At 51.7% G+C, this 8,947-nt stretch overlaps 1 long non-coding RNA gene across 1 annotated transcript; it reads left to right on the top strand.

Moving 5' to 3' along the window:
* Positions 1 to 1,885: 1,885 nt before the first annotated feature.
* LOC141981824 (uncharacterized) lies at positions 1,886 to 7,993 on the top strand. The gene is made up of 3 exons (XR_012637932.1): positions 1,886 to 2,275; positions 6,568 to 6,627; positions 7,615 to 7,993. It is a non-coding gene; the product is annotated as an uncharacterized LOC141981824 (long non-coding RNA).
* Positions 7,994 to 8,947: the final 954 nt, after the last annotated feature.

Below are 8,947 nucleotides of genomic sequence, written 5' to 3'. Positions count from 1 at the left end.
CTCTTAGCAAAGCACACTGAAGAGTTACAGATATTTGGCAACCAACAAAACCCTGAACGCAGTCTCTCTATGTCTGAACTCTCCCCTCCAGTGAGTCCTGGGTTTGGTCAATGTCTTTACGCTAGGCAGCCAAAACTTCATGCCTTCCTTAGCCTGGTCTTCTTGCATGTCTGATCACCATATTTGCAGTCAGGAAGGAATTTTCCCCCAGGTCAGATTGGCAGAGAGTCCCTGGGGGGTTTTCGCCTTCCTCTGCAGCATGGGGCAAAGGTCACTTGCAGGTTTAAACTAGTGTAAATGGTGAATTCTCTGGAACTTGAAGTCTTTAAACTATGATTTGAGGACTTTGATAACTCAACCCAAAGTTAGGGGTCTATTACAGGAGTGGGTGGGTGAGGTTGTCTGGCCTGCAGTGTGCAGGAGGTCAGACTAGATGATCACAATGGTCCCTTCTGACCTCAGAGTCTATGTTGTGGTGCTCTTGGTACAGAGAAACATCTTCCTTTTAAAGCAGCCTCTGTCCCCCTTTTGCCCATGTGCTTCAGCTGGGGGCGTTCCTGTCTCCAGCCCCTGTCAGTGTCCTTGTAGAGAGACATTAAAGTCAATGGCGTCCACTGGTAGAAAACCCATTTTCCAAGGAGGGGGAGCGTCATTCTGTGATGATGGCCCTTGAGGGCTCTATCATCACTTTCCAGACACAGATAGTCTTGCCACTAGGTATCAAGACCTGCCACAAAATGGAGGCTGTAGACCACAAAGGAGGGTTCAATCCAGCATGAAGGTCACATTCTAACACAGACATACCCCCCCCAGTCTGTCACCCTGTTCATTCCCTGCAGCTTGCCCATTGTCAGGTGGGTTCTGCAAGTGTTGAGCGTTTTTTAAAAAGTAATTTTTGATTAGTTGTAACTTTAGTTTGCTTGGAGGACAGCTGCCTGGCAACTCCCCCCAGTAATGGCCATGGGGGTAACCATCTGGTTACAGAAAACTCTTGTGCTTGTGAAGTCTGCCTGGGATTTCCCTGTTGTTTTCAGAGTTTCATGGAGAGGAATCTTGACGCTCCCCCAATGAATTGGTTCGAACACCGACATTTCTAAAGGGTTCCTCTGGTGTGAAGTTGATTGCTATCAAGAATGTCATAAATATGATGTTTTCTATTCTGTGTCCAGGGTGTAAAACTGTTATTTTCAATGTGGATTTCCCATAAGCGCTTCCTAGATAATCCGCTAAGTTTTTATCTCTCTGGGGGACTGGTAGAGAGATGCCTGCACGTCCGCGGCTGGCACAAATGGGGTGCTCTGTTTCTGAAGCCAGCAAAGGGCTTCCTCCATCCTTTCTGCTTCATTGCCCTGACTATAAGTTAATTACGTTATATGCCTTAAGCATTGGAGACTCCCTGTCCTGAGTGTGCTAAACAGAATTAAATCTGCGCGCAACACAGGGAAGGCCTGCGAGCCCTCTCCTATCCAGCTGAAAACAATTACTGCCTTTGTTTTCTTTTGTGTGTCCGCTCCAAAGCAAGACAACCAAAGACACCAGGAGCTCTGATTCCATCCAGGAGAGAGCAGTGGCGCACGTTACTTGCTATTTTAGCACAACTTCTGCCAGTGAGGGATCGGGTGCATCAGCAAATGATTTCCCGATCAGTTCGTATCGGAGTAGCTGTACTCATAACGTCCCTGCTATGACCGAGTATGATGCAGGAACCAGATGTTTGCAGAGGCCTGAGCAGACTCTGCAAGAAATAACAAAGTTAGTGACTTCTCGCCAACCTTCTCATCTGCCTCCCAGATGCCTGCTAAACATTACACAGCCCCCAGTAGATAATCTGCCAGACATCACGGCTGGGGGGTCTTTGTCCTTGATCTGTTTGTTCTTAGCATTGCACAATGCACATTGTGTGGGCTGGGGCGTGGGGAAGTGATTGGTCAGATGGAGCCTCTCTGGGATGGGGCCAAAGAAGGTCTTTGTGTAAACCCTTTCAATTGGATCATCTGTTCAAACAACCCTTTTTCCCAGTTATAGCCAGCAGAAGAGACTCTTGTGATTCCTCCCAGACCAACTGAGATTGTGACCAGAGAGTCGGTGCATTCCCCAGGGGGAGACTGAGACCATGATGAGAAGCCTGCTGCTTCTATTGGCTTTTGCTGTGCTTGCTGCAGCCACCATGGCTAGGCCCACCAGGCAGGAGTTGCTGGCTGTGGAAGATCTGGGTGCAGTAGGACCACATGCCAGAACAATAACCCAGGAGAATGGATTCCAGACACAGCTGAAGGTATGTTTTGCAGGAGGGATAAGGAACGGAGGGGAAGTTGTTTGCATTGTGTCTGTCCTTTCTTGGGATCTGCTGGGAGATGTGGGAGCGGGGACATTCAGGATGAGATCCACTGTGTAATCCTCGCTGATGAAAAGTTGAGCTTGGAGAAGAAAGTGGAGTGGGTCATTCCCCTTCTCCTGTCTTTGCTGTGGGGTTGTGTGGACTAAGCATGGGGCTGGGAGCCAGGAATTATATTCCTGGCTCTGCCAGTGTCTTGTTGTGTGACCTTGAGCACATCACTTTGCCTCTCTTTGCCTCAGTTTCCCTATCTACAAAACAGGGACAATGACTGGGACTTGCCTGAGGGTGGTCAGGCGGCTACATCACTCCTGTTTCTGTGAAGGGCTATTGTGAAATGCTAGTGAAGCTTTGCTGGCAAAATCCCATTCACTGAAAGGCTTTTCCCCCAGGATCTCTGGTGGTGTGAGAATTCCCGTGCGGCTCACCAGAGCACAGAACACCTATCAGATCACTGTATCTGCAGAGGGGCGGATCACCTGGGGAGCGAATGCAGGGATCATGCAGGGCTCCTAGCAGAGGGGAGGTGGGACTCATTCTGGGTAAAAGTTGTGATCTCCTGCTGTCAGACATGCTCCCCTATCCCCAGACTAACATCTCCAGACTTCCCAGCATCCAAACTCTCTGCCCGGTGCATCTTGCTCCTGGTGTCACACTGACCCACAGGTAACCTGCACAGACAGGCTTCTTCTCCCCTGGGGGCAGCACCAAAGAATAATCACGCCTGTGGCATCTCTGTGAGAGCATTGTCTGGTGACTTCAGTGGAGGCTGGCCTGGCCCGCTCCAAAGCTGAATTGTGTCCAGCGTATAGGCATTGTGTTCCTATTCATAGGCCGTGGCTGGTGATTAAAGGCAAGGGGAGAAGGAGTCTGGTGTCATCGGTTCTGTTCCTGCCTCTGCCTTGCTGTGTTACCTTAGCCTCTCTGTGCCTGTTTGCAGTTGGGCGAAGTGGGGAAATACCGCTTGTCTACCCCAGAGGGGTGTTTTGAAGCTTAATTCATTCATGTTGGATGGTCTAGATAATAGATAGACCAGCCATGAGTGCAGGAGACTGGACTAGATGGCCTCTTGAGGTCCCTTCCAGTCCTCTGATTCTGTTTGTAAAGTGCTTTGAGATCCCTGGTTACAAGGCACTAGATAATGCAGGGGCAGGAGATTACATGATAACAGTCTGTACAGTGGCTCTAGACCCATTAAAGGCCACACACCACACCATAAACGAATACAGTCTCCTTCTTGGTCTTTGCTAGGACACTTTACAGTTCAGCCCAGCCACGTAGGGGAAAGAATGAGCCAGGTAAAGCTGAAGATGCAAACAGGGGAACATCTCAGCCCTCTAGTCAGCTGGCTTTGGTCTATCTCCAGTGCAAACATTTAACTCTTAGCTGGTAGCCCATTAATCCACTAAGAGTCAAGCAGCTCACACTATATTTCTAATGTCAAGCATAATTTATCATATGCTGAGATTTACAAATATTAACTAAGCCTGTGAAATAGGTTAGTGCCATCTCTGTTTTACAGATAGGGAAACAGAGGCATGGAGGACTTAAGTGACTTCCCCAAGGTCACTGAACAAATCCGTGTCCTGGGCTTAGAACTGGCTCACAGCGTTGAGATCAATCCATGACACCGGGCTGGCCCGCAAATTAGAAATCTGCTAAAAGCCTAACAGAGGATGGGAGAGGCCTGGGCCAGGGGCCTGAGCTATGGCCTAGGAGCCAGGAGTTCTAATACCACCCTCTTTCACTGGCTCCCTCTGGGGACTGCTAATTTAGGATGCCTCAATTTGTGTGTGTCTTTCAGACACCTCGGGCCAGTTTTTAATGGTAGCTAGGTGCCTAAAGATGCACCTAGGGCCTAACTCCCACTCAGTGTCTATCTGCATCATTCAGTGTCTAAATACCTTTACAAATCTGGCCCCTGCAGCTTGATTTTCTGAAGCACTGAATACCCATAACTCCAGCTGACCTCCCCCAGAGCTGTGGGCGATTACCCCAGCCGACCATCAAGCCATAGGGGTCTGCAATTTGGGGTGCCCAATTTTAGACCAGTTTTGAAAACTTGGGCTTTAACCGCTGTCTCTCAGGCGCAGCGATCCCTGCCTCAGGGGTGCTATCAGCATTGATTATGTAGGTCCCAATCCTGCCGCCCTCTCTTACGTGAGTTCAGTGGTCTACTTCACTGAATCAGGGCGGCAGAATCAGGCCCTTCATGTTTATCAAGTGCTTTGAAGATGTAGAAGTGATTTTTATTTCGTTAAGATTAAAGTAGAACAGATCACGTTACAACAGGGCCCTCATTATTGTCGCAGGCTGGCTGGCCCCGTCAATGAAGCAAGTCCAGTGGGCTTGTGCCAGAACACGTGCACGCAGTTTGGCCAATTAAGAGGGCAGGTCAGCACCTGGGGCTGTAAAGGATGAAGGAGAAGGTGAGGGGGAAGAGACCTGGTGAATCAGGACTGCCTGAGAGCACTGGCTGGAGGATTAAGGAAAGGGGCAGGGGAGAGACAGAGTCTACAGAAAGTGGAAAGCTCTGTAGGCCCATCCTGGAAAGAGAGACGAATTGGCTAGGAGGCCAGGCAGAGGGGCTAGTCAGCAAACTAGAGCTAGAGAACCAGTGCTGGGAGGGTGAAAGGGGTTGAGTGGTTGGATTGTGTTTGAGCAGAGGAAAGGAACTGGGGACTGAGTGCTGGTGGATCACAGGTGAGGAGCTTGGAAAATTGTCATGTGTTTCACTGTGGCAATGGGCAGGGGGGGCGGGGAACCAGGTCGGTGTGCCTGTCATGCTGGGGGGCCTGCTGCAGTTTGATGACAATTACATTGAACTGGGACCCTCCCTTTCTCCCTCTTCACATCTGAGGCAAGGGGGAGAGAGGAAACAAAATCTAGTGAGATGTAGAAGTAGGAGAAGTTGTACAGCCCTGCATTTCCTGTGCCCTAAACTCAGGCAATCTGCTGCCATTGCTGAGGTCTGGACTTAAAAACGGTACCTTGTGGCATCCCTTGCTCTGCTCCCGTGAGATAAGGACCATGTCCCCAGGGGTGACGTGATGGCTGATTAAGCAGGGCAGCCACTCTCCTGACCTGCTTAACAAACACTCTGTTCATTACAAGAACCCCCCTGAAAAAACTAATTTAGAGTCCCTTCCTGGTACCTTTAAAGCAGCCCCAGAACAACCCCGCTCTCCTTCCCAGCACTCCTTGCCCCTCTGCTGGAATTTGAATGAACGCTCCTAGTGATCAAAAGGCCCCTGCAGGATCCTCACCTGTTACGTCACTGCCTCACGACCAACCCCAGGTTTTACTTCCCATAACCCCCATTAGACACACTAACAATCTCCACAAGAAGTTTGAAAATGAAGGAACCTCCCCGCATAAAAACACAATTCACAGCTGGTAGGTTTTGTATAGTTGTCTCTCCTCAAATTAACGTTTTGGTTCCTTATCTCCTGCCAATGGTGCTGAGGAACTGAAGATGGGGTCTAGTCATTCTTTGCTCCAATATCTCCCCCGCACGTCTACCTCTGGCTCTCCCTGTGTGTCTACAAGAGACCTGACCCCTCTCTTTGCTCCTTTGCTCTCCTCAAAACACCCAGGTGATGGGAGTGTGGGACACTGGAGAGAAGGGGAGGGGAACCACCTCTCTACAGCCGTTCAGGACAGAAAGTGAAGAACGGTGGATCTGAAGAATGTGGGACTTTTGGAAGGCATAACTGTGACAAGCCCTGGGAAGGCTGCCCCCGCTGAGACCCTTTTCCAGTCCCCTGAGTGTACCCCTGCCTCTGTTTCTTTTTTAGGGTTAAAATCTTGCCATCCAGCCACTTTCTGACTGGCTCTCTGGGTTACACCTCTTAGGCTGTCAGCCGTTTACCTCTGCCCGTCCCAGCCCCCTCACGCATCCCGTCTGCCTTCGGGAGCCTGGCCAGTCCCCGGAGGCAGTGACACACAAGCAGAACAAAGGTTACTTGGCCTCAAAGGCTTAGTGAAGTGGATGTAAAATAACAAAGCCACTACACAAAGGTTGCCTTAGCCACGCTTGGCATTCCCCTTGAGCCCCGTAGCCTTGGTGTCTCCTTTCTCCCAGGGGACCCCAGTTACGGCTTGCTTGCTACAGACCCTGACTCCCAGTCAGCCTGTCTGTCAGTCTCAGAGGTGTGTTGACCATTCTGCCCCCACTCTCGCTCTGGAGGGCAGGTCTTTTAACCGGTCACTGTCTTTTGATCTCTCCTCAGCCAAACAGCCCTGGCGCCAGGCTTGGGGCTGAGGATTCCCTCTTCAAACATCATGGCCAGGTTTGTAGCCCGGAAGGGATGCTCCTTACCTAGGCCACTGTTCTACTTTTCCTGCGTAGTTTCTTGAACAACTCCTTTTGATCTAACTATGCGTATCCAGGCAGGGACGTATCACATAGATGCACTGAGGGCCTATGATAGTCATCAAAATATGAATATTTCCCAGGTCGCCACAATAACCTCTCTGGTCACTTGGTCAGGACACCAGGGATAACAGATGAGCTATGCCATGGGGTATTTAATGACCACCGGTGGTCAGGCCCTCACTTCTATTCTGCTGAAACATGGCACCTTTAACAGCCACTATCCCTAGAACTACAGTGGGGCATTGGTTCAGGGCTGACCCAGAGGGAAGAATGCCCGATGTTGAATCATCAACGGTACACCACTTCCTGATGGGCTTTGAAAGCTCCCATCCATGTTCTGACCTAGCCTGTTCCTGCTTAGGTGGGAGATCTGTTAAGTTTTATATTAAAACCAAACCCAACCCTGTAGATCAGAGGTTCTCAACCAGGGGTCTGGCTGTGAGCAGGTTTCAGGGGGGCCTCCAAAATAAACCAGAGAGCAAAGCCAGCGTTAGACTTGCAGGAGCCCAGGGCAGAAAGCCCAAGCCCAAGCCCCGCCATGCGAGGCTGAAGCCGAAGCCTGGGCAACTTAGGTCCCCTGTGGCCCCTGCCCTGCTTGCTACCCCCTCACGCTGGCCCCGGCTTATAATCTACTGGATATGGAGAAAACCAGTTGCTGTGGCACAGGTGGGCTGTGGAGTTTTTATAGCATGGGGGCGGGGGTAGCTCAGAAAGAAAGAGGTTGAGAGCCGCTGCTGTCGAGCGCACAAAGCTACCCACTGCTCTGCGGATGCCGATGGCTCAGTTTGACCCTCCTGCTGCATAGCAGTAAAACTGCCTGGAGCAAACCCAAATTCAGACCCAGGCTCTCACTGATCCTGTTCTGTCCCTTGTCTCTAAATCTCCTGTTTGTCTATTTTAGGGAGGAAGAGTGCGGAGGTCTGGGAAGGGGAAAAAGAAGGCCAGGTGGAACGCAGGCTTTCTCACCGTTCTTGGAGCAGCCGTACCCAAAGGCTGGAGAGGATGAGGCAGCATCTCGGCCAAGCAGTAGGTGGCCATCCTGCTAGCCACGTTCGCTTGGTCTTGAAAGCTCTTGCGGGTGATGGGAAGGAGTCAGGGAAGAGCCCCTCCTACTCCAGCTGCCCCAGGCGTTAGTGGAAGGCATGCTTTATGATGGCTACGTGAGGATGAGGTTGTCTGTTCCTCCTAGATGCTGCTGGGCTCAGGCCATGACTAGCCTCAGTGCTGCCTGGGACATGGAAAAACAATCGTCTTTTTTTCTGTAACGGAATAAAACCAGCCTGTGAAATCTATAGTGGCCTGTGTCTTGCGCATTTATCCCCCGGCGTCCGCGTGCACTAGTGTCGGAGAGGAATACTCTGTGGGTTATATTGCAGCCGTGCCTGGAGGTGTTGGACAGGAGAGGGGCCCAGCGTGTTTGGGTGCGTACGCGTAGTAAGAGACCGCTCCTGTCCAAAAGAGCTTTCAACCCACGGGTACGTCCGCAGTGCAGCTGGAGACGCGACTGCAGCACGGGCAGGCCCAGACAGGCCCGCTGACGGGGTGGGAAATTGCCCAGGGGCCCGGGTGATTTTAAAAGGGCCCGGGGCCCCCAGCCACCTCCGCTGCCACAGCCAGGAGCCCTGGGCCCGTTTAAATCTCCCTTTAAATCACCCTGGGCCCTTTTAAACTGTAGGGCTCCTAGGCGTGTGCAGGGTGGTACCACCGGGGGCGGTGGCCATCCCTCTCTAGGGGGCCCATTGACTGTTCTGCCCTGGGGCCCGGAACTGCTGTCGGCGGGCCTGGGTGTAGCTCTTGCTAGCTTTTCTCTAGCTAGCATGGCCGATAGAAGCAGGGAAGATGTAACCAGTGGGCTGCACAAACCTGCCCGGGACCCTGGCTACGTACTCGTGTTGCTAACCGGGGCTGAGACCCGTGCGGCTGTGTCATCCCCGCTGATTTTAGCCTTGCTCGTGGGAGTAAAGCCAGTGCAGGCACGGCAGCCTGTGCCGAAATCAAGCCTTCGGTGGCAGGGTAGACCGACCCTGAAAGAGAAGAGGTGGCGGGCCCGGGAGACCAAGGGAGTTGGTAGGGTGGGCTAGAACAGCTGAGCTTCCTTGGCTGCTGTGGTCAATATGCCGCCATGAGGAGCGTGAAGTCTGTAAGGCTTATTTCCATGACTTCCCGGCACCCGTGGCAGCCAAGTGGTTTTGGAGCTGATCCTGCAAGGTGCGCCCTCACCGTAGAGCCTGGAG

Source organism: Natator depressus, chromosome 2 (assembly GCF_965152275.1).
Source record: "Natator depressus isolate rNatDep1 chromosome 2, rNatDep2.hap1, whole genome shotgun sequence".
NCBI lineage: Eukaryota > Metazoa > Chordata > Testudines > Cheloniidae > Natator > Natator depressus.
Note: the sequence above shows the minus strand (reverse complement) of the source record. Positions and strands in the feature narration are given on the sequence as shown.